Source organism: Oxyura jamaicensis, chromosome 10 (genome assembly GCF_011077185.1).
Source record: "Oxyura jamaicensis isolate SHBP4307 breed ruddy duck chromosome 10, BPBGC_Ojam_1.0, whole genome shotgun sequence".
In the NCBI taxonomy this organism is placed as follows: Eukaryota; Metazoa; Chordata; class Aves; order Anseriformes; family Anatidae; genus Oxyura; species Oxyura jamaicensis.
In genome coordinates, this window is record NC_048902.1 from 6,434,727 (window position 1) to 6,460,886 (window position 26,160).

The window sequence follows — 26,160 nt, forward strand, 5'->3', positions numbered from 1 at the left end:
CAGCACATTCGTAGAAGCAGCAAGTTTGGCACATGCGCACGGGGATGCGTGGGAGGGTGGCAGCTACTTGCCATATGTTAATTCAGGCCAACAGTTTTCACTCATTTCTCCAGGTACACGGACATTCAACCATCCTCAGAACAAAACGGAAACTACCATACAGAGATCCAGGAGCGGCGATACTGGCCGAGACAGCAACCGTGTGATAAAATTGAAAGCTGCACCAGTCCCGACTAGACCAATTCTCACCTCAAGGCAGTTCTTCAAGATAAGAGGTAAAATAAGTCTCAAGGCCCCTGTCCTGTGCCTTCAGGTAGCTATGACTATGATGCAAACATCTGCATACAGGCTGCTAACGCTTTCACATATGTAAAATAAAACAGAATATGAAACAAAACCAAACAACTATCAAACGTGTAGCTGCAGTCATTACTTATCTTCTGTATGCTAGGAATCTATTGAAGAATATTTAAATTATTAAGGAATATTTTAAATATATCTTTATGCTTTAAAATGATCTGATGGATATTGTTGTAACAGGGAAGGAAAATATTGGAGTTTTATTTAGAACACATTTAAAGATAGAATTTTAGATTACTTTTCTTATTGTATCCTATAATACCTTATAATAAAATATTGTGAAGAATACATCTCTATTTGTCTTCTGTGCTAATGCTGAGCATAGAAGATTGTCTCCTGGAGAGCTGGAGACTGAAATCCTCTCATATTTTTGTGATCAGAAAAAGAAACTGTTTATGAGTTGTCCGTGAACACAGTATGACTATAAAATCCATAAATATGAGAGTAGAAGTTTCTTCTGGAATCTGTATGCATTTAGAAAATGCAACAAGAAGAAGAGAAATTCAGTTCCTTAATTCATGAGTTACTGATCTAGTGTGTTTTCTGAACCTATGCAATGGGCTGCCTACTTTTACATGTAGAGTGCTCATCTATGAAATGAATCATTTCAGATTCAGGCCTCCAGCATTCAGTAATACAAAAAAGAAGTATTTTCTCATCACAAAACCCTATCTTGTTGAGCAGCTCATAGCATGTTGTGCCATACACTGTTTGATATCATAGAACCTATTTGAAATAGTGTTAATAGGCCACACCAGATACTCTAAATCTTATAGAATGAAAGCATGTCCTGGAAACCATCTGCTGCTCTACGTACATACAGCTGACACTGCTGCCTTTTCTAGTTTGTTCTAGGTTAATTTAAAGTCACAGCTCTCTGAAGTCTGTACATGCCCTGGGGGTATCTTTGTCCAGGTCTGTCTCATACAACTATGTACCATTTCTTGGCATTTCTTTTAGAGAAGTGTCACTAGATGCAACATTCCATTCTTCCCATCATCCAAATTTCCATCTAGTTTAATTATTTGCATTAAACCCCATATAATATCCCATTACTCAAGATGAAAGTGACTTGTCAGCATCAGGTTGATTCTGTGTGTCAACGTGACACTGAACCCCAAGGATTCTTCAGGTGAAAGGAAGGAAAACATACAGGGTCATGTTCTGAGCTGCTCTTTCATAGGAATATACATAGTTTTAAATGGCTGTGTGTATATAACTCTTCCTATAAAATAAAAACAAAGTCCAAAAACAAATCTGAAAGACATAACTGTTTTGGATTTCAGGAGCTTCAATTCTACATCTGTGCATCTATCCTCTTTCCTACATGAGTTTAAATCAAAGCTGGCATGCAAAATACTTGGTTCATAAGTGTGCTGCAAAATGCCTTGCCAGTTTGTTATATCAATGTGTTGTCCCTCTTTTTGGTCTCAGTCAGACACTCACTTCTCTTGAAATAAAGAGACCATCAAGATCACTGTGACTTCAAAAACTCATTACCAATTAAAATGTCAGTCTTAACTACTTGCTTCTCAGAAATAACCATGAAAAAAAGAATGCTCACATGTAAGTTCTTTCAAATCAGCAAAACTTACCTAATAATTAAAAAACTCCACACATTTCTTGTAAAACCTTTCTCTGAAATATGTAATTTGTACACTAACCATTAAATTGGAAATCATGTACAAATTACTAGTGCATTCAAAGTTGAGTCATTCTTTTGCATGACCAAATAAAAATGCTGCTATTTGTTGCCCCTTGAAGCCAGTGGTTATCACATATGCCAATCATTTTGTGGCAAATAGAAGTCCTTATAAAAATCCAGAACACTAGACATGGTCTTAATGTGGTCTTCAGCTTCTATAGTCTTATAACTGCTAGACAAAATGAAGACAATGGACAAAACCAATCATCAATATCAGAAGGATGCTAATACCAATGAGAAGAGCACCTTGCTACTTACTATGTCTTGGCAGTATCACATTCCAGTGCCTTCCAGCAGTTCCTACTGTCCTACTACACATACTGCTTTGTCAACTCTGTGATGACGGTCACTTGGGACAAAGAAGAGATGCATCCACAGACTACTCAAATGCACCACTCTGATGGCAGTGAAAGGAACTGGCCAGGCTGTAAAATTGGGGTGAAAAAGGATGTAAAAAACTTATGAAGTGGAACTTGCTGCATATTTTAGTTGAAAGATGGCATTTTGACTAGCACAATCCCCCCGATACACCAGAGATTGAGGCTTCTCTACAGAGATGGAAAAAGTGGCAGGGGGAAGGACACTATCAAGTGATTTATCAACCCCATTTGCTCTGACAAACAAGTTGCTCTGGGAGATCTTCAATCCAAATATAGCCACAATAAACTCCAGGTTAACTTTTGAGAACAAGCAGGAATATCATACAAGGTGATATGCTTGCAAGCTACAATAACTTTTTTTTTTTTTTTGCTAATTCCTTACATAACTTACAATCCATTTACAAATTTGCACTTTACTGAATGACTTCTGTGACTGACTATAAGTAGAATTGCAATGTTTGCAAAGATCTGAGGCATTTAGTGAAAAATACAATTATATTCAGTCAAACTCAACAATGTGAAGATTTATCCCACATCAAAAAGAACACAGCTCCATCATGGGTACTTCTTATGTTTTCCTTGGTGTTACTGAGTTGACAGTTTTGCAATACTTCACATCATCAAGTTAGCTTTTATATACCCTTAAAAAGGAAATGTTATCTGCCATTTACAGACAAAGAAACAGAAACCAAGTAGTTATGTAATTGCAAGTCATGGATTTGTAAACTGGGTTGCCTTGGTTAGAGCACCAACTTTAATTCAAAAACTACAAGAAAGGATTTTCTTACTGCATCTTTCACAATCGGTTTCTGACTTCATCAAGATGAGTGAGATATCACAAGATAAGCAACAAAAGCAAATTTTTAACGATATGCTAATCTCATGCTATTATGGATTTATATTTTAGAACTGAACTTTGGGCCTCTATTCTAAAGGTGGTTCTTGTAACAACATGCTAAGATGACATTATCATATGTACTCAGATAGGATCTTGTTTACATATGTACCTATATATATATAAATACACAAAATATTTTTCCTGTAAATTTGTCAAATCACCCTATGGTATTTGATAAATATTAGTACAGAACTAAGTACAGAACAGTGTTGCTTTCTGTATTTCTGAATCATTTTAAATGGCAACTGATTCATAAGGTAGCTACTTCTCTGTTGTGCAAGCCCTTTCAAAATCACAAAGGAAGTTTATTATGCAGAATGAATTCCTTGGTTTACTCCAAGGACTTAAAGCAGCCTTCCATCTACTTAACACCTTGGATGAGTTTGGCCCATTGTGCATTAAATGAAGTCAACTTTAGATATCTTTCTTACTACAACCATAGGATTATTTAACATTTCATTGAAAAATTGTCAGTATTTTCAATAAGGAGTGTGTTTTCTTTGCTCAGTTCCTCAGTTAAGTATTTATACAGTTATATTTTTGATCCAGAAAAAAATGATTTCTTAGTCATTACTTTGTCTATCCCAACTGAATACTCTAGCTGTAATGTACTTGTACATTTGCCTTTCATTATTCTTCTGAGATTGACTGTTGCAAAAATTATAATTTTTCAAGCAGCCTCCCATCACGGTAACTTTTCCCTTTTTTTCTTTCAAAATATACTGAGGTTAAATCTCAACTTTTCATTGCTTTGCTCTCATGAGGAAAAGAAATATGATTCTATTATGTCTTCTTGATCAGCTTCGATGAATGAGGGGAAAATAGAAAGAGGGAAGGATTTGTGCTAGAAGTTTATGCAAAACTTGAGACTTGAATATAGCACAAGTAGCACTTCAACACTTCAGACTCCTTCAGTGCTGAGACCCCTGGAGAGTTGAGTTTAAATCACTAAATTTATTTCAGGAAAGGGGAGAACACTCTGGAGAAAACTCTGTCGACTCCAGCAAAATTAATAAACTGGTTGCTCCTGATGTGAACTACATTTCCTGGCAGAACTTTGACAAATTTCTAATTCCCTCTTAGCTAGCTTGTGAATACTGCACTTGTTGCTCCTTTTTAACAATTATTTAATACTATAGCACAATAGAAATGATCAAAATTGCTAAGTTTCACTCACCTAGCATTTTCAGTGCCAGTTACAAGTGATAAAGGAAAATTATGACCTACCTCAATGGTAGGTCTGTCAAAAAGGGCAGTCTATTCTTCCTCTATTTAAAAAGTTAATGTACTAGAAAACATGTTTAATCCCCATTAGATCATTTTGGTTCAAAGAAATCTGAAGTAATAATTTGAAAACAACCTCAAATAGAAGAGGTCCATAACATAACACATTTTTTTTTATTCAAGACAGAAGCCATATATGGTCTTGTATATGCTACAAATCTAAACAGAGTTAGTGAAATTTGTCACCTAACTCCATTCATTTAGCATAATTATACCCTAACCTTGGTGGCACACACTTTTAAGTTTTTCTTCGCCCCCTCTTCTTAAAGACCATTACTGCTTTTCATTTCCATGTTTAGTATGCCAGCTGTTTTACAGTGTTTATCGCACTGCTGTGATGGTTGGTGATAGCTGGTACAGTTCTGAGCAGTTCCTTATACTTCGGGTCTAAGGGAAAACCTTCATTCTTCAAAAAAGAAAAAAGATTATGTTCCAGAATTTAATGCAGTTCATAATATGTTTACACATCTTAAGAAATAGAGTAAGGTGTTAATAACCCTTTGACCTTAAGTATATTTTACAATCTCTATAATAAAACTTGCTATGAAATATCTGAATTACACTAAACAAAGCAATAAAACATAAATTAGAATAGAGTCCATTTGCTTTTTATAACATATAATGAAAAATGGTGTTTAGCATTTCAGAAAGACAAGTCAAAAAGAGCATCTTGAATCAGTACCCTGAAAACTATGTGTTTACCTTACCAGCACAGAGGCCCTTTTATTCTTATACAATAAGGTTTTATTCCTTGTAACTAATTACAGAGCACAGATACCACCCAGCTGTATTTTTCTCTTACATCAGGGCTCTAAGCAAGCCTGTAACTGTATTGCAAACTTACTATGCTTCCTGTGATCTTGGACCTAGTAGAACCTTTCATTCAGTAGGAAAGGTCTTCCATTAAGGGAAACTCTTGATGTCCAAAAAGCTCTACTCCTAAGTAGGAAAATACCTGCTGTAGACAAGGAAGAGGAAGGAAGGAAAGATCACATTACGTTAAGAAGTATTCTAAAATACTGTGTAGATATGTGTACTGCACACAGAAACTATGATCACACCACAGCTATAATCATCTGAAAAATAAAACTGGGCATCTGCACTTTTTAGTCCAGTCCTCTGGCAGCTCTGTTGATAGGTAACTATCCGTTCCTGTTCACAGTGTGAGACAGTAAATCTGTGTGTTGTATCTGCCATTCGAAAACTCCTACAACAGTACGTGCAGGCTTCACACACGTATTTGTGGAATGTGATTGGTAAAGCTGCCTATTGCCTACCAATTCTCAGTTTGTCCTATCTGGCTTATTGTCCATTTGTTTTTTTTTCTGACCCAGAAGGTTTCTTGGTTATTGTACACTAAACTTGATGAAATGCAGTGGAGTACTTCAAACAATTATTTATCACTTTCAATATGTACATTAATTTGGCACAGAAAAAAATCTGTGTTAATTTTAGATCTCAGTCTCATGCAAAAATGCTGTCTCCAGAACATTTTGGACTGACTTTAGCCTTTTTTTCCTCTGCGTGCTAAATTCATGGGAACCACGAACTAACAGGAACTCTCTTCTTAAATGTAAGCCTGTGGGAAGAGACCTGTTTCTACGAATTCAATGAGCTGATATGGTTGACACTGCGTGCTTGAACCTGCCAGGCTGAAGTTACATGGTTAAAATTTCAACTGTATGAGCTGAAAAGGGAGAATTAGTTTGGACCTGAACTACTGCACCCAGAATCAAGAGACTTGAACTCACATTCTTGTCTCATCATCCATTTCTCTAATGACTGTGCAAAATTCGCTCCATTTTTGTGTATTACAGTCTCCTATCAACGTAACAGACACATTCAGCCTGTATCTCCACTCTTTGCCTGGTAAATTCACATGATAAACTTTTTAAGATTGGACCTAAATCTTGATGTATTTTTGGCTCAACTCTACAGGTCAAAATCACCCAGTCATCACAATGATCACAAGCCTTTATTTTGGGTAAACACAGAAATTTGATTAAAACAAATGTTTTTTCATTCTGTTTGGTGCATTTCATCACCATCCACAACATCCACCAAAAATCATGACCATCTTTGCAATTAGTGAACAAAATCTTTAACTTTTTGTTCCCTGAAGACAGTGGTCCCCTCAGGAACACAGCGAGAGCTTTAAGAAATGCTTGGAAGCAAGATGAAGCTGTATAGCAGTAAAGAAAGAAAGAAAAAAAAAGAAGAAGAAGAAAAAAAAAACAAGAAAAAGAAAGAAAAATATGAAAAAAAAAAAAAAGATCCAAAGAATCCCACATTAGTTATTCTCAGAGCTGCAGGGAAACTAAATAAGGGTAGGAGAAAAGCATAACCTGACTCCTTTACATAGATAGCTCAAATTTACAGCATTAGCAAAAGACAAGAAAATTGAGCATTGGTCTGTAAATTCATTCTAATGACATCACTGCCAGGATTATTCTTTTGGGGATAGCTCACATAGGGGGTTGGGAAGAGACGGCAGGGGATTGAGGAAGGGCGATTTGATTATGTTTGAGCTATTTCGATTTGAGGATGCTCTTCACTGACAATACAGAAAGCATCTTATCTGAGAAGGGATTTCGCTCAGCTGCTTTAAAAATCCTCCATACATACTGAAAGTCAGCACATTCTCTGCAGGATCAATTGGCTTGACAAACTCTCAACATCCTCTGTACCATCTTAAAAAAATGCATTTCCATATAAAAACTTTCTCCAGGCAAGAACATGACATGCAAGGGTTTGTCCCGGGGCAATTAAAAAATAACTTTTTATAAGTAAATTTAGTGCTTGCAAAAAGTTGCTGCATTGACAACACTCCGTACCAAAGGGTTCTCTTTAATCCAACAAGCTGCAGCAGGGTGAATGTCTATCTTCTGCCACTGCTCTTTATCTCACAGTAAGCTGAATTAGATCTAAAGACGGTGGTGAGTGTGAGTTTAGCTCTTTAAGCTCATTCCTCAATAAAACTTATACATGCGGTCTGACTTTAAAGCTAAACAAAAAACAAAACCCAAAACAACAACAACAAAAACCTCATCCAAAAACTTCAAGTGCTTAAAAGACTTTTTAAATTTTAAGCAGCCAAGTATTGTTCTGTGCTGAAACAGCTAAAAATATTGCCAGTTACACTGCCAATTGAACTCAACAAAAGCTCTGAATGGAGCTCTTTGGTGAACAGAACTCTTCGGTGCACATGTAGAAAGCCGGTAAGAAAATGACACCTCTTTCTTAAGGTTTCTTGTATTCCCAGCACTAAAACATCAAGTTCATCTAAAACACTGCATGACAGTAATCAATGTCAAAGCTGTTCCATTATAAAATGATTAATATTTATAGACTTTTGGTATAAGATTCTTACTTTTTGCACTGCATTTATTACTTTATTTACTGTTTTTGCATGCAACACGTGCATATAATTATCCCTAGACAGTGGTGATACCCACAAAAAAAGACCCCTATTAAGGCCCAAAAAAATGTCATTTAAGAAAACAAAAGCCTGCCATTCTGGAGTTCTGTAACTATAGCTGTCATCCTTCCAGGACCAAAGATCCTTTTCAGAATACAGGAAATTTAGCAACTAAATTATAAAATAGGTCAGATTGGTTGAAATGCAATCTTTCGCAGAAGGGAAGGATCGTCAAATCACAGCCAGAGTCTGTGCATACTTATCACAACCAAGCTAGCATTATTAATTAGTCCTTCTGGTCTGCTATCAGATTTGGCAAGGACTAATAAAATAGGTGGTCTTTTTTGGAATTGTTTTCAAAGAGGACTTCACAATTGAGGCAATCTAAGGTTCTGTGGGGCCACCACACACTCCCTTCTGCAACCGAAACTACCATGAACTTCAACGTGACCAAGAGGGATGGAACACTGAACTCTTGAGCTGCTGGGTAACAGCTACTTAATTTAGCATGTGCCTTAAGGTCACCAATATGGTTTATCACACTGACTTTTGAGATGCCTGTAACAAACACCTCTAGGTGAATGTCTCTACTAGTTAATGTGTGTAATAAACTGAACAAAAAATTGTCAGCTGAGCTCCACTAAAATGAACAAATACTTTCTCATGCTCATTATAGTTATATTAAGTTTACTGCACACATTAAAAAATGATGAGATGCTTCCAAGCAGCTCTTGTTTTCTACAGTTTTAAACAGAAGAGCTTGCTACCTAAGAAATGGCTTCTTAAGAGACAGGACTATGGCTCTGCCTCATCATAATGCAGAAAACTGAACTGATTTAGTTCAGCATTCTCTTGTAATCTAAATATTTATGCTCTTCCTCATACTCCCACAAAGATGCGAACCTAGTGTTCCAACAACTCTTTAAGAGCTGGCTTTTTTTTTTTTTTATTTCTCCAAATTGCATACATTAAATAATGAGAAACCAAGGAAACTACTGCCTACGTTGCATCACATAAAAATAGCATTTTACTCTGACATCAATAGCACTGCATAAATGTAACTAAGAGTAGCGCCTGAATCAAAAGATAAGGACATAGTAGAAACAAGTGAACAATGAAAAAAACAGGGTAAAATTTGGGGAAATTCTGAAAGAGTCCACTAATTACTATTTGAAAAAATGGGAGAAATACTCTAAGCAGCTTCTGTGATGTTTCCATAAAGGAATTCAATGCTTAGGTCCCAACCTTTACTTGTGTGCAGAGGAAACGCATATTTGCATATGCAGTTAAATATGTACGTGTGAATATATGTATTTTCCCATACTGATGGGTGATTTTACCACTATGTCTAAGGCAAGGATTTTGAATGTATCCTTGAGCCAGGCATTCAATCTCTACTCCACATCTGCATTACTGGGATAATATTGCCTCCCACTGATTCTATGGGTAAGGATAAATAGGATTAAATTTGAAAGGTGCTAATACAAAAAGCTCATATAAATATTCTGATTTATTCCTAACATCACTACAGCACAATATTCAGTTATTGGACAGATACTCCATGATAGCACTGGCTACTTGGTTTAAATTAGTAATTGCTCTTCACTGTCTTTTTCATTTTCCACTCAAACTCCTGGCAAATATGATGAAAAAATAATGACATAGCAAAGTGAAGCCCAGGAAAAAAATCTTCCAGAAATGCAGAGATTTAAATTTACCTATTTCCTTACCTCTTCCTAACCTGTATTGCCATGCTCAGAAGGGGTCAGACAAGTAGCCTGTTAACGTGTGGTAACAGCCTCTTTTGGATGCACTGAAAAGAAGCAGTATTCATTACTAAAAATCATACAGGAGTTGTATAAATATTTACTGAGCTGAAAGAACAAGTTGGCCAATATTTTCCACAAATCAGTGGAAAGGAGTCTCTAATTAATGAAACCAAACTGTAGGGTTTTAATAGGCACTTAAGACCAGTTCTGGAAGCTAAACGCAAATGCCACAGTTCAAAGACTAGAGTCTATTAAGGCCTAGTGCACTCTTGCTCTCGGCTGACTGCTTGCAAACTGTGAAGAGGATTAAGGTGGATGGGATCACTGCCAACTTTAGACTGTTAAATGACTGCATTACAAAAAAAAAAACTCCATAACTTACTGTTGAATATTTTTTTCCACAAAATTCTCAGCCACTGGAAAGATAAACAGGGAGGCAGAAAGTGTTTTTTTTATTATTTTTTTTATTTTTTTATTATTTTTTTTTTTATTACTGGAAGTAAAAGTGCATTTACTCCACTGACAACAGCAGGATCATAACTACCTGACTCACCGAATATGAGTAATAACAGGGAAAAAAAGCAGTAATTAATGGCCATGTCTACATGCATTTCATTAAGTGCAAACAGCTGTCATAAATATCTTAATTTAAAGAGCTGCTGGACAGGGAATTATAACACTGAGAAGGTTCTTCCTTCTGCTGCTTCACAGAACTGGAACATATCAAGGCTTTAAATTTTTAAATATGGCTTTCATGTTCTTTACTGCACAAAAAAAATATCTCTGAAAGATCAGCTTGTTAAGAGATTCTCTCCTAGCAGTCTCCTACCTTTGTTTCTGTCTGGAATGCTTTCATACACTGAAAGGAAATCTGCCTGCTTATTAAGGTTTTAAATATGTATATATATTTGTTGTTTAAATATTACAATAACTTTACCTCATTTAGGTGGACAATTCCTCATTATATCCAGAGCAACATAACAAGCAGTCTTGTTAAAATCTCACATTTCATGTTAAATTGGGTACACTTCAACATTTTCCCCAGCTTTTCTTAGGGGTAGCAATGTTATCATAATTTAACATTTGGACTGTTTGAAAGTCATAAATACAGACCACTTCGTATACCCAGGGCATAACCAGAGCAAATTTAGGGAAGGAGAGCAACTGCATAATCATATCAACACAAGATATACCAAAGGAATAAAAGAACTTATCATGCATGCCAAAACCTTCTGTCTCAAAAGAGCAGTCCATTGCTGCCTGCTTTGTATACCCATTTTCAAGATTAACAGATCCTAGGATGACTGCCCTCTCTATTAAGAAAAGTCACTGTATTTGTCACACCATATTTGAACATGTGGGGTTTTTCATTGCCTTCTCTTGCCAGTAAAGAATGACTAATAGCTGTAATTTGTAATTTCCCACCTTTTGTGGTTTCTGTTTCAAGCAGCGTTCCTTATCTTCTGAGAGTTTCAATTTGGGGAAAATTGTCTTATATACAATATTTTCTCCCATTTCATGACAAGGTAACACCTGCTGGGTCCTAGCTAATGCCGTAGGTGACAAGCACACATTGACTGAGACACTTTGTTTTGATAATATTGCAACAGCGCAAGTGTCAGAAACACTATCTGTTGGTCAAGCAGAGCATGCTAGAGTCAAACCATTTGACTGACTTTCAAAAAACAAAAAAAAAAACAGGTAGCAGCAACAGGAAACACCACTTATCCCTGAGAAGGGCTTTTCTTTTCAAAAGCAAAAGCTCTGCAGAGTCCCTGACTAAAGGAAGACTTAGTATTCATTTTCAGGCTTGGCATACATTAAATTCTCCCTTTTAGATATACAAGCAGCAGCTGACTTAGGCCTGTCAAGATCCTGCTGCCCATCTGCCTTCCAAGCTGCAACTTAGTTCACCTGCTGCATAACCACATGAAGACAGGCAGTGACAGTACAGGTCAGAAGGAAACTCTGGGCCTATCCTGTTACCTTCATGTCCTCCACAGAAACAGCTGAAGAGATGGCAAAAGGCCTATGAAATGCTCAGCTTTTAAATTAAGCCTTAGAAGATGAACAACCACATATGCGTTCCCCAGCAATACTCCTCAACACTCTAGAAGCTCCGCTACTTGTCATTTGTTTAACGCAAAAATCTCCAAGCAGAACTCATAACCAACATTTAGGTTATATCCACATATTAGGAAATAAATTAAAAGTGCACAACTTAAGGCATATAGTCCTATTACCATCACATTTGCACAACACTCACACACAAGTCCAGAAAGTGTGTCTCCATTGTAAAACAAATGCAGACACAAAATAAAAACCACTTTTTAAAATGGTTTAATTACTTTTCTGTGTGTTTACCTTCCAAAAGAACAGAAAAAGCCAAATTCATTCCTGACCCAGAGTCTGGCAAGACATCTCCTCAGGCACAGCGTACGGGCTGAGAAGGCAGGGCAGAAAGGCCAAAACAACTTGCAGAGGTACCTTGGCAGGCAGTTCAGGTGGGTTCCTCATGCCCATATTTTCAAGTGGGCCCCCCAGCCTTCCACATTACCACACTCCTGCTCAAGTCCTGACTCAGTTATCTCATTTGCCCACCCCAAAAATTCAGCCACAGATAATGACTGGCTTGAAGTTAGCCTCCCACACCTTTTCCAGGCAACATGGATGCAATCCACATGGGAAACAAACCACAGTCAGCCTTGGCTAACAAAGACAGCCCAGGCATAGTCTAACCTTTATTTCTGTCAGGTTTTGGATAACAGCATATGTTTTTACTTGACACCATGAAAGCCTCTATCTATTCACAATCTGGTGAGAAAATAAAACCTAGGGTTCTGGTTAACAGAATTAAAAGTATCAAGTCTACAACGCTGGGAATATCCTGTTTGTGCTAATACAAATGCAGAATTCAAGTAGTGCTTTTGTTTCTGTATTTTCCTTTTTGTTGCTCTTTTGCTGTAGGTGTTTTTTATAAGTAGGAAAAATGGAAATGGCAATTGCTTATTCTGGAATCAAGGAGAGAATCCAGTAAAGCCAGGCAAGGGCATTTAAGTCCCAAGAAACACAAGCTGAGAGCTTTGCATACACAGCTGTTTCATCGCAAAGTTGACAACGTATTCCAAGAACAACACATGGTTTGATCCATTTTCTTTCAGTTTCAAAAACATAATACAAACTGACCAAACACACTACATCATTCTAGGACAGAGCGAGGGATAAGACAGGATGAGAAGTGGAACTAAACCTGAACTGTAGTGAAATCGCGATCCATAACTTCATAGCTCAACATCTCTCCCCGTGAAGTGCTAATAGAGAGGTTTCACAGGCTACCAGTGCCAAGCTACTAATTTTCAGCACTCCACAGGTCTCTGCTGAGATGCATCACTGGAAAACTTCCCTGCTCTCCTCCTGCTTAGGCTTCCAGATCTGACAGCCTGAAAGACTGGTCTTTTCATTCTTCAGCACTTCAAAATGAGTATAGACACCCAGGAATGTTTTAAATGTGGCAACCAACAATTTATGCCAAATGTGTGTTGTCATTCTTAGAGCAACAAGATAAAGTATTGTACTGGTGTGAAAGTTCTGGGCTACAGAAAAAGGTGGCTGCTTCTTTTCCCAAAAAAACATATCAAGTATTGAAAGATAAATTAACATGCAAGTATTCTCAGCTCAAAAGGTATCATTTTAACTTCTGATACTTCCTCTAAAATATGATCAGTATCTTCTTCCAAACAGGAAAATAACTGTGTAGCCTCTGCTATCTTTGACTAGGATTTCCTTCCTCAGATCTGTTCAGCACCAACACCACACAGCTCTTGTATGGATAACTGACAGCACTTTCTTGCCAGCTTTTTTCTTCGGATGAACTCATATTAAGTCCTTCACATTGGGAAAAAAATAGGCTCTAAGATGCATTCGTACATCCAGCCCAGCCCCTAACTTACATCCTTGATTAGTTGGAGCAAGCACTACACAAGATGGTGAAGCAATCAGACTTGATTTACTGTCATGTAACTGCTTTTTCACATTAATTCTTTTTGATTCTCACTTTTATGGATGAAGTAATTGTTGATTAATATTTGACACAAGCCAACACAGAGTAGAAAGCTCTCTCAAGTTCTAATTCACTATATATATTCTTTATCAATTGTAATAGATCTGCTTTAATACCACTGTATTAGCACCACTGTACAAAAACACCATCTATGTGAGTACCTAACTGAACCTGTTTGGGAAAATACCTGCAGTGAAACATAAGAGAAGCTATCTCTACACAAAGAAAACATCATATTCTCAGGGAGAGTCTTAACATGATCTTATTTATAAAGGGAGTTCTCAATTACAATTTAGAATCCCATTTAGGATGCATTGAGAACTCACGTAATTCAGTCCACTTACTGGCAGAGCAGAAACCAATGACCATTAAATATTAGAATGCTAATTATCCTAAAGGGAAAACTTAAAGGTGTTAAGCATTACGTTTTCAGCCTTGCAAAGAGCAGAAGACATGCACATGGTGCTTTTGTTCAAGTGACTGGATAGAGGAAGGGTTATTGCCTGGTATCAGAGGAACCTTGACTGCACTTTGCACTTGCCCAATTCAGCGAGTCTCATGCAAGGACAAGAAAATCATCAGGAGCAGCAAAATGAAAACAAGCAAAAAGATGTACTTAATTTAATTAACAACCAGCCTCTGCATATTGAGGTGCCATCACACATTAGGTTTATACAGTACAATGAATAATACTGATGTCACCAAAAGCAGTGACTTTCCATCTGCGGTCACCAAAATCGGAAGGGAACAGCTGCATCAGCTCAGCATTCACAAGCTGCTGGGGCCTGACAGGTTTCACCCCAGAACACTGAGGGGGTTAGCAGTCGGTATAGCTGGACCCCTCAACAATTTAACAAAGGTCATGGGAGCCTGGGGAGGCTCCTGTGACTGGAAGCTGGCCAACATTGTGCCCATCTACCAAAAGGGCATGAGAGAAGATCCAAGAAACTACAGAGATGTTAGTCTAACCTCAGTCCCTGGGATAGTTACTGAGATTATCCTGGGGGATACTGAAAGGTGTTTAAAGAACAAAGCTTTTATCAAAAAGCCTGTTTTCTAAAACAGTATTTTATCAATGATCTGGATGCAGGAGTGGAAGGCATCCTCAGGAAGTCTTCTGCCAATACTAAACTGTGAGGTAGCATGGACTTTCCTGAGGGAACCAAGGCCTTACAAGGGACCTAAACAGACTGGAGCACTGGGCAATTAGCAACAGCATGAAGTTCAGTGAAGGAAAATGATGGGTTCTGCCCCTGGGATGGAGCGATGATGGACCCTGGTGCAGAATGGGAGGTGAGAAGCTGGGGGAGCAGCTCAGCACAAAGGGAGCTGGGGGGGCTGCTGACTGCAGGCTCAACATGAGCCAGCTGTGGGCCTTGGCAGCCAAGAGGGCAAACCACATTTTAGGGTGCATTAAATGCAGCACAGCCAGCTGGTTAAAAGAGGGGACTCACCTGCTGTATTTAGCACCTGTGCAGCCTCACCTCGAATACTGCATGTAGTTCTGGGCTCCGAAGTATAAAAAGGATGCTAAGATCCTTGAAAGCGTCCAGAGGAGAGCAACAAAGCTGGCAGAAGGGCTGGAAGGCATGATGTGTGAGGAGAAGCTGAGGACCCCTGGGCTGCCCAGCCTGCAGAAGAGGAGGCTCACTGCGACCTGGCTGCTCTCTGCAGCACCCTGAGCAGGCAAACCACAGAGGCAGGCACCGGGCTCTGCTCCCTGGAACCAGGGACAGCACAGAGCTGCACCAGGGGAGGCTCAGCCAGGGCACGAGGACGCATTTCTGTGCCGTGAGGTGGTTGGACACTGAACAGGCTTCCTAGAAGAAGCTGGTGCCCCGCGCCTGTCAGCACTCAAGGTGTGTTTGGACAGTGTCCCCATGAATATGCTTTAACTTTTGGTTGGCCCAAAGGTGCTCAGGCTGTTGAACTTGATCTATGAAGTTCCCTTCCAACTGAATTATCCTATTCTAGATGAAAGGCACATCAAGAAGTCAATGGTATCTTGTTATCCAGGTGCAAACAATGTTCCTTCTAAAAAGTGAACTTAAAAAAAAAAAGATTAGCACTAAGAGAAATATACAAAACGGGCATGTTTGTTGAGCAAGACTGTACAAATTATTGGTTCATTTGGAGCAAAAGTAGCAAAAAATAATCTTTTTTTCTTATGGGATACAAAATGGACCAAAGTCCAGGTCCTGCTGTCCTACTAAGGATTCCATGGAAATGACTAACTGAACAATATAGGAAAAAAAGATCTCAGCCTATAGCTCTTACAGACAATCAAAACAGGGAATAGTCTCAGAATTATATTACAGAACAGTTAGCAATGGTCTCTTATGTTAAACCTTAATGTTCATAGTTAGACCGTTGAAGGAGCCTTGGAAATATAAAAAAATCAAATAGATCTCATGCTGCCAAGCTGCAAAATACACTCCAAAGAAGTTCTTTTTTCTTACTCTGCTCCTTCTCATGCAGAAGAGTTCCTGACAGATCCTCAGAGGTTGCTTGAGGACATGCAAAAAGACACAATACATAAAAACTCCAGGGATACCAAGGTGTCCCTCTGTGGTTACAGGAGCGCTCTCAGAAAACAATTTCTTAGTGCTTGGTAAGCAAGAGGTTAATAGCCTATAAAAAAACACCTCTAACAAAAATGTTATTTCAATTGTATTACATTTAGGAGCCCTGAGGGTCATGGGGTAGATAATCAAAAAGGACAAGGAGGAAATTAAAAAAGGGAAGAAGGCAATCAAAAAGGGCATTTAGAAGGACCCATAATCCTCCATAGGAAGAATACTAATTATACTACTGCATCATATTATAATTAACCCTGATCTAAATTTTTTTTTTTAAGTTGTAATAACTTTCACATGAACAATGATTTGATTGCTAATTCTTGCCAGTCTTTTCTGAACAGCTATTTTAGTTTTGGTAGCTACCTTTTATGTAGCAGTTTAACTCTCATTTATAGAGGTAAGATAAAATATTCACTTATTTGAATTATTTTGTCATCAGCCATTCTGATTATCGTTTTATTTTCCTTTTATTCTGACAATGGTGGGTGGTACACCCACTCAATTTTTTCCCTGCAGTCTCTTCTATTTAGGTGCGAAATTAATCTCTAGTACAAATTGGTGTGATGTACCCATTTCAGCAAACTTGGCTATAGCTCTTTACAATGCCTTCCATCCATATTTCATTTACTAAATGTGGGATATTATAAAAGGTAGCAACCTAAATTCTCAACGTACTTACCTTCCATGGCAGACCCCTCCTTGCACTCATGTCCATTCTTGGGCAACTGGGCACACATCATTACGACATTTCTGATGACTTACAAACAAGCCTGAGGTTTTACCAAGCTGCAGAAAATAAGCAAGCCTTAAAAGGTGCTTTCCCTTGGATGAAGGCTAGTCATTTATGTACAAAGCTAAAATTCCCAAACTACCTTGAGATTTTGATACGTGCAAAGGTTTCACAAGAAAATCTGGAGCAAGAAGATCTAAGGAGTAGATGACTCTACAACTGGTCTGGAGGAACAAAAAGATCCAGCAATAAGCCTGTCTGAAGTCTGCCCTCAAAAGAAGGCATCTACAGATGTCACTTTTTTTTCCTCCCATCTTTGGGATTCATTCTAGTCATTACACACACTATACAGATATAAAAGCACCCTGCTCCCCTCTTAGATTCAGATGTATAAATAAGAACATGTATCATCAGAAATCACTGTTGAACAATTTTTCATAGTGCACTATGAAGTTTTCCTCGTTTTCTTAAATTCCTTCATTATCAGTAAAATCTTGCTAATTAGTCCTTAATGGTCAATAGATTCTCACATAATTAACATCTGGAGAGCATTATTCCCAAAATCAGGCCCAGTCAAAGGACGGTAGTCTGTAAGGCTTTGCCTATACTGCAACAGAAAGAAGCATGTTTTTAAAATATTTTAACAGTCATTTGAACTCAGAAAGATAGGGACTGAGGGTTTTGATTTCTGTTGTGGGAAAATATTGGCTGCACACAGATCTGGAGACTATACTGTGATCAGCATGTACTACTCTCTGGACAAACACATTTCTCCTCTGGAGAAAACAGAAAACACAAAAGGCAATCTATGTGATTGACACTAATTTCCTTCTGGCTAACCAAAAAAAAAAGTATTATTTTCAAAGCAAGAATTTAACCCTGGTCAAAAGGCCAAACTTTACTTTTTAAAGAATAGGCTTAAGTCCCACATCAGGAACCTTTGTCTAGGTGTGGTAACATTTCGTAGAGCCACTAGTAGCAAGATGTCTTATATCAGTTATGATGTTTGACTAAGAGCTATTCTACCTTCAAAAAAATTGGGCAAGAACTGAGCATCTCCAAAAGTGAGTAGGCTCTGAAAATCTCAGTCCTTTTTGATTCCTTTTGAAGCCCTGTCTTAACCTAACTGCACATTCTCAATCAATATTTAATAATACAAAAGCAGTATCACCCTGAGGCATTCGATATTCTCCTCTATTTTCAATGTGATAATATTTAACATAGCTACTGAATCATTTGAATTGATAGTTGCATTCCTCAGATAATACCAGTTAAATTTGAAGGCAGCTTAAGCTTCTAATGCAGTCTACACCAGCAGGCAGCTGAAACTGGGAGGTATAAAATGTGAGAGTAATTATTATTTAAGACATCAATTTCTCTGTGTTGTTCAGAAACACTGACTGCAGCTTTAGTGATTTTTTCATATGAAATTATCACACTTGTCTGTGCTTTTTCTTTTTGCCAGTTATCTTACAAGGTAGTAATGCCCACAGCAGTGAAATGAAGCACAGAATCATCTTATTAATGATCTGTCATTTCTAATGCCTTCTTCTTGTCATAATACAACAAATAATTAAGAGCAAATATAGTAAACAACTAACACTGAAACATCAGAAAAGAGCAAAAATTGTCGTCTTGTAAATGAACTCGAGGTCAGCTTTGAATGTTGAGCAAGCACACCCCATTATGCACCCAAGCTGCGTGCTCACAGCATGCAACTAATGATGGAAAGTTTTCGTTACTACAAGTTTAGCAGTTGCATTACCACTTCGCATTAGACTTTTGCCCTGGATAACTCAAGGTGGTGCCTGCTTAAGCAGCTGCACACTCTACAGTCAGACTGAGATGAGCGGAGCAGACTAATAGATTATCAAGGAATTTTCTCCCTTTTTTCTGCCTCTTTTCTGCTAAACACAGTCCTCTTATTACATTGCCAGGAGCCTGACACTGAAATATTTTGCTGTGATTGATATAACACTGTAACATACCGACACCAAATAAAGATGAGTTCACCTGCTTGAACCACTGTATTTATAAACGTAGCAAGGATACCTAGATAGGGCAATGGCCACCAGGAGACTAACAGCTAGTGATTTTAAGTCACAGCTACTAAAAGAGCAGCTTCATCAAAATGAGCAGTTATTAATTTCAGTTAAAGAATTTGAGAAATCAAATTCTATTTGGTAATAACTAGAAAATAACAATGTTAGAACACTAACTTGCATGTATCAGGAAACAAAAGTGAAAAAAGTGACCCAGTATTTTTTGGTGTACATATATAAATAATGGCTGGATCAATTAAATGGCTACTCTTTAAGAAAAAGATTATGTTGACTTCCCATGACAAATGAAGGCCACTATACAGAGATATGCAGGCTAACAGGGAGAAAAATTTGTAACTCCACATTGGAAATGTTCTTCAATGTTTTAAAGCTACCTGAAGTAGAAAAAAAATATATCTTTGTTTTAGAACAGGGATGATTAAAAAAACACAGCTCTTCAGTGGCATCCTGGGTGGGGCTCAATCCAGTGCCCTTCCCTGGATGCAGTGCAAGTATGCTACTGAGCACCAGCTGCCACAAGCACCCCAACCACAGCACAGTTCTCAAGCTGCTGCTGCTGCGCTGGCCTGTGATGCTACGAGAGCCCAGAAACATGGCTCTTGGAAGAGGATGTTGTCTCCTGCTCAGGGACCATTTCCAGATTTTGTCCTTCCTCAGATTCCAAAGGTATGTCTTCAGGTTCACAGGAAAGGAAGAGTCATATTATGTGGTTTATGGAGTGAGGAACTGTCTGTGATACAAGCCTGGAATACTAGTCAGGTAAGCATAGACCAGAGATATGCTCAGAGAGCGAAGGAACCTCAAGAATCAAAAACGCCAGGCTATTAATCAAAGGTAGGAGATCTGTAGATATGTTAACTTTCTGTTTCTCTAGCATTGCTAGATTTGAAGACAGCTGCATCACGTCATGAAATGTACTCCTCAGCCACTCTGTTTACAGAAGCAAATCAGTGTGACCTATAAACAACTGAGATGCATCTCGATCTCTCTGCATAGGAGAAAAATTTCAGCCTCTCACTCCATAATATGCAGATTACACCTGAGTGAACTATTTACAGAGAATAATCTTTCTAACAAATTCCTCCTTTTTCCTACTTATATGCTTTGACTTTGATGAATTTGCTTGTGATTTAAAAGAATTTGACCTTTTCAAAAGAAAAAGTAAACTAGCAAACTATTGCCATTGCACAGACAGGATTCAGTATTGCAGATACTGAAGAAAGCCACATGCTTTCTTATTTAATCATGAGGGTCTGTTCCTGTTCCCTGACTAACATACACGTTTGTAACTGAAGCAGACCTCTGAGGGACAAGAGCTGATGGCTGACCATCCTTAGTTCCTTCAGGAGCAAATACAGTATTGAGTCGACTTCTCGAATGACTTCTATGTGAATGACTTCTTACAAAATTGCTGGAATTTAATTACTGGAAAAGACTGAGGCCATTTTAATACACACTCAAGCCAGTTTTAAGGGACATGTAGAGAGAGATGTGATCTCAGATATTCAGGGGACAGCTAACCCCCTCAAGTGTAACCACTTACCTAGACAAATTCTGGTTTAGAGTGGCGTGCAACTCATTTCACCTGGAGATTATTTTATAGTTTGGGAGTGAGACCCAAGCCTGCTTTGGCTGCTTATAAAACACATTCCACAGTCTCTACATTTCATTCCCACTCAATCAACTCGTCAAATGGGAGCAGCTCCTACAATCACCAGTGCAGTGGGAAGGAAAGTGATACACGGGCTGTGCAAATGCCTTGAAAACAATGCATGGGGCCAGGCATTAAGGAAGTTTCAAACACAAGCTGTTAAACAGGAAATTATGTTTTTTTCACTCAGACAGTCATCACAGTTCACAGCATCTTACTGCATTTAGCAAGGTACAGACACTGAAAAAAAATCATTTGAATCTTTTACACTATTGGCATTAGTAATAAATAAAAATGAAAAATGCATTCCAGGATTTGCATCAAGTACTGTTAAAACCAGAGAGATCTTTCCCCTGAAGGACTTAACACTGGAAGTGCTTAGATTTCTGTAAGATAAGAGGCAAGCGTGTAGTTAGAGATACCCTCAATGTGCATAACCAGATATAAAACCCACTTGAACTAGATCTGGAACAAAAGACAGCTAATTGTGTCTTGCAACTTCCTCTTCACCAACTTCACTTATCTGATGTGACTGAGAATATAAAACAGTATGAGCATTTCAGGGATTTGTTGGAAAAAGAACTGACAACAAAAGATAAACGTTCTGCCCAAGAACATTTCAACTGCTCAATGCTTTAAAAAATAATATAAAAAATCATTTCATGTGAAGAGCCAACTTCATTGTTCCTCTCTTGCACCGCCTGATGGTTCTGAGATAAACCCAGTTATTCCCAGTTTACCTAATCTCTTCCAGTGAATGAAAGATTAGCACAAGCTACCAGGAACGCAGGCCTCCAGGAGGCACAATGAGCAAAATTAAGTATCCATGCCCCTTCAGCTTCACCACAAACACGGGTCAGGTTGGGCCTACTTCTCTCAGACACATTGCATACCAAATCATCCTGCACGACTTGTACTCATCTACTTCATGTTGTTGTATGTGGTTAGATATTGAGAGAATGAAGAGAAGTTCCAGTGGGACACACCACTTCACCTACATAGTCCAAATTGTCTCTTTGGCTGCCTAACCTCAAATCATCCTCTGCTCGTCATCTGTCCTGTTTGAAGTAGCCATAAGACCATATCTGCAAGGACTATAATCTGCACGAGTATTTTCCCACACCTTTTATAGCTTTGAAGCACTCATTTCAAAATGATTTCCACAAATGGTTATACTTATAGGCTTTATGGCATGTTCCACTGATCATTTTATGAGATGTTCACTTATTTGGGTGCAGAGAAACCAGCTGTCGTATTTTTAGCCCATGATCTCTGTGTGACTGCTTTCTTTGAGTCTTTTTTTTTTTCCTTCAGTTACACTGCACTGACTTTGGGTATGTTTTTCTGCAGGTAACTGTAATTTATTCCTGAATATACATTGATGAACCAGTCAAAACATACATCTGAAAGTGAAACTCAGTCTGACAAGAAAGGTTAAGATGGAAGAAAAAATCAATTATTTTACCCAGAGGCTTTTATTTTGGACAGGGGAGCACCTCAGATCATGTAAGTACTCCATTTGGTAGGGTCTATTTTATAAATTACCATCAGATTTTCAAGCAAAGGTCACTGAACTCTCTCAATAATGCTAAATGTTAAACCTCCCAGTGAAGGTGGAAACCACAACAAAAGCTGTAAATTCAGAAGTAAAATTATCTTACACAAAAGTAGACTAATAAATAACTTCAGGGCCATGTAAAGTAAAAACTGATATGGTGCATGAACTTTGTCCATTTAAAATGCAAAACTCTCACTCAATCAAGGCTTAGAGCTTTGTCAGGAAAAGAGATTAATATTCCTTGATGTGAACTGGAGCCTGAGAAATCATTAAAGGCAGCAGCAACAATACCGTTAGGCTTTGTCAAACGCAGCACAGCCTATGTGAAGTGGTCCTCTTTGAGTGAACAGAGGTAAATAACAATAATTGCTTTGTTAGACTGCATGCCAGAAATAAAGCCTTTTATACTTATGCAGAGTAAAAGTCAAAACCACAACAGGAAGACTCAATTTCAGCAAACAGACTGTAATGAAATAATGCTGGTGGTTCTGCTAGCCAGAAGCTTACTTGGGCCTTTGAAATGGTAATGTCCTTCACTATATAATGGAAATCTAGTAAAAGAAGAATCTTGTTACACAAAAATGTATATTCTTTGAACAGATGCATCTATTTTCCCTAACAGCTCTAGTTTCAAGTTAGATTCCTTTCAGCCTCTTCTGTTCCTAATTTGAAGACTACCCACAAGGTAACCAACGTTTGCTAATCCTATTGGACTTTACAAGACCCCAGCCTGCAAGGAAGCTGCTTTTTCTCCATCACCTGCATCGCTTCTCAACATCTCACTCAAATGTCATGATCTGGCACACGCAAGGGAAGTCTGCATCACTCATGTACCTGTAGTAATAACACCTTATCTTCTCCTTGCCATGCTCTGCTTCTTCCAAGGAGTTCTTCAGTTTCAGTTTTAATAGCAAGTGTTTGCAAGGTCAGTTAATTGTGAAATCTTCTAAAAGGTATTGTTTTTCCATCACCAATTAATTTCTGAAAGAAACTAGGCCACCATTAGGTTGTAACAATTTTTTGGGCATTAAATTTGGCGGCATCCTAGCCATTTACATTTATAACTCTTTACCTATGTGCCCCATATTATACTGCTTTATGCAACAGACAATCTATCTACTCTAATAAGCAGCTTGGCTCTTCAAATATCAACAAAAAAGCATGTTACTCTTAGAACATGCGCTTATGCTTTTCTGTACACTATTTGCCACAGTCCCAATCCTAATTAAAAACCACCTTAGGCTAAAAGAGGAACATAAGGTCAAGTGAATTCAAAATGTTGTTTAGATCCAGCCATGATGACTTGGCAAGATAAATGATGTGCAGTCAGCTCCAACAAAGAGGTCAGAAATTGAAACGGTTTGGAATCTACTCCCAGAGCCGGGTCGCATTCAAGCATTTGAGAAGCTCCGTGGGTTTTCAGGGGCTTCAGGTACTCTTTTTCATGATGGAACCTGGCTCTGTAACAAAAACAAAACAAAACAAAACATACTGCCCTTTTATCATGCCTGAGATGATGTTTACATAAAAAAAATTGTGTGGTGCAATGGGAACATATCTGTAGAGTAAAAAGCATTTCCACTGACAACTCCAACATCCACACTGTACACATCAGTGCCAATTGGGATTATTTCAGACCAGCTCTAGTCCAGTCCCATGAGCTGGATGTTCACTGGCGTTTGGATGCGTACTGGGTGCACTACTACAACACACCTGGCAATTTAGTTTCATCTGAGAAGAATCCCACTCACGCACTCCAAGAATGCTTCACAGTGGAGATGACTGAGAAATTTATATCAAAAACACAATCCTCTTCCAAGCTAGAACATAGATGCAGACATTAGTGGAAGAAGTTTTCTTTTAGTCATCTTGTTAACAACTGTTCCTAGAAGTTGTGTAACTACCCTTCTGCTAATAGCTATGCAAGTATTAACTGCTGTAACGTCACAAGTCCTAGATTATTCCTGTTGTTACAGCAGCAGTGTCTGCTTACCACAAAAAAATAAATAAAATGCTTCTTTAGTTGTGGCTAACCTGATGGATTTTCTTCTTGTAAAACTAGCCTTCTGTTGACTTGAAAAAAAAAATCTGCTTTATTTAAACAATATATTGTTAGTCTTGCTTCATAGCAGTTTGAAGACAGACACTGACTTCCTGCGTACCAGTGGTGCTCAGTCAAGAAGAATGTATAGTATGAGAAAAATGTCTATCCTTATTTCAAAACCTCTCCTAAAAATCAAACTTCAAATGGAGAATAGCAGCATATGTGATAGAAGGTCATTACAACATAACTTACCAAAACATGATTTGGTAAGTTTGGGCTGGTGCTTTGTCATATAAACAGTAAAACACCTTTGAATAATGGCCACTATTTAAAATCAAATTCAATCACGGAAGCACAGCTGCTAAAATTGTAGGCTGACAGAAAACAATGGTAAGTGATAGAGAGGTTTTTAATATTTCTTTTCAATATTTTCAGTGAATGCCCTTTTAGTCAGAATCACCCAAGTTACTACATACAAATAGGTATCTTAAATCATGTATTTTGTCTCCCTCCTGGCAACAGCATGGGTCCTGTCCTGGACTTTTGTAGTACTATGTCTTCAGTTCAAAGCCTACCAGCAGACAGGCCACCTATTCTGGGTTATTGTGACAGTGGCTGGTTTGAATCTGTGGGTGATGTGCAGACTTCAGTTAGCTAATGGGATGCATGGTATGAACACTAATTGCAGAGAGTAAGAGGCAGATACGTGAAGGATCAGGAACGTCAAGACCAGTTTATTATCACTGCTTGTAATTTCTGCTGATGCCGTTTTCAAAGGTAATTTGGCCCACAGTGTCTCTTAGCAAAACGTAATCCACAGATGAGTATGTTAGTCCCTAACAATGTTTGGAACAGAGAGAAAGAAAGCTATAGTCATGAGCTATTACAGGGATCTTAAAGGGCAGGCACCTAATGGAAAACTGCCCTACTTCCATGGCAGAAATGTTTGGGAGGCACCTTCTCTCCCTCCTGCTGCAGCAAGACCTCATAGAAGTATCTTGACTATGGTTATTTATAAATACCACTTCCTAGGGCACTACTTCCACTTCATGTTTAAGAACACAGCAAAAATTACCTGCTGTTAGCTCAGTCACCTGTCCAGCACAGAAGAGACAACATCTGGCCCCCTCTTTGGTCTACAGCTCAACACCATCTTTCTCTGCACTCCTTGAGAAATCAACCACACTGTTTCCAATCCAGTGGGATTTTTCAGCTATTTTTTGAAGCAACCCTTGATGCAATTCCAGTTCCAGTACAAATGCAAGGACAGCTGCTTTTACTTTGTCTTCCACATTTTACATCTGTTACACAGAGTTTGGACTGCTGACTTATTTGAAGATACAAAACACCACCAACTGAGGAAGCATCCTGTAGGCTAGTCTAGTGAGCCCACAACAAAGGCTCTGCTGTGCTGCACGCCTATTCACTTTGTGTGCTTAACTGTACTGATCTGCACTCTGCACAGTAAAGTATAGGCACACTTAAGTCATTGACCAGGCAGGTCCTGGGAACAGTAACAGCTCATCTACATACTTCTAGCTGTGGGCTGCCAAGGAGTCCCAGTTTCACATCTTCACTCTCCCCTAATCTCCTTCTCCTCTTTTACTTTCCCTTAAGATTCCTGTGGGCTTATCCATCTCCTTTTCCACAGTGGAATCTTG

General features: G+C 38.3%; 1 protein-coding gene and 1 long non-coding RNA gene across 7 annotated transcripts in view; both read right to left on the reverse strand.

The window, feature by feature from the left end:
• RORA (RAR related orphan receptor A) overlaps nucleotides 1-26,160 on the reverse strand; it is a 379,776-nt gene that overhangs the window by 127,379 nt on the left and 226,237 nt on the right. The window lies entirely within an intron of this gene.
• The window catches only part of LOC118172214, a 28,353-nt gene continuing 6,864 nt past the window's right edge, over nucleotides 4,672-26,160 (reverse strand). The window contains exons 2-3 of the long non-coding RNA XR_004753590.1: nucleotides 9,776-9,858; nucleotides 4,672-5,582 (exon numbers count right to left, since the gene is read on the reverse strand). This is a non-coding gene — a long non-coding RNA (uncharacterized LOC118172214). The remainder of the gene's footprint in view (nucleotides 5,583-9,775; nucleotides 9,859-26,160) is intronic.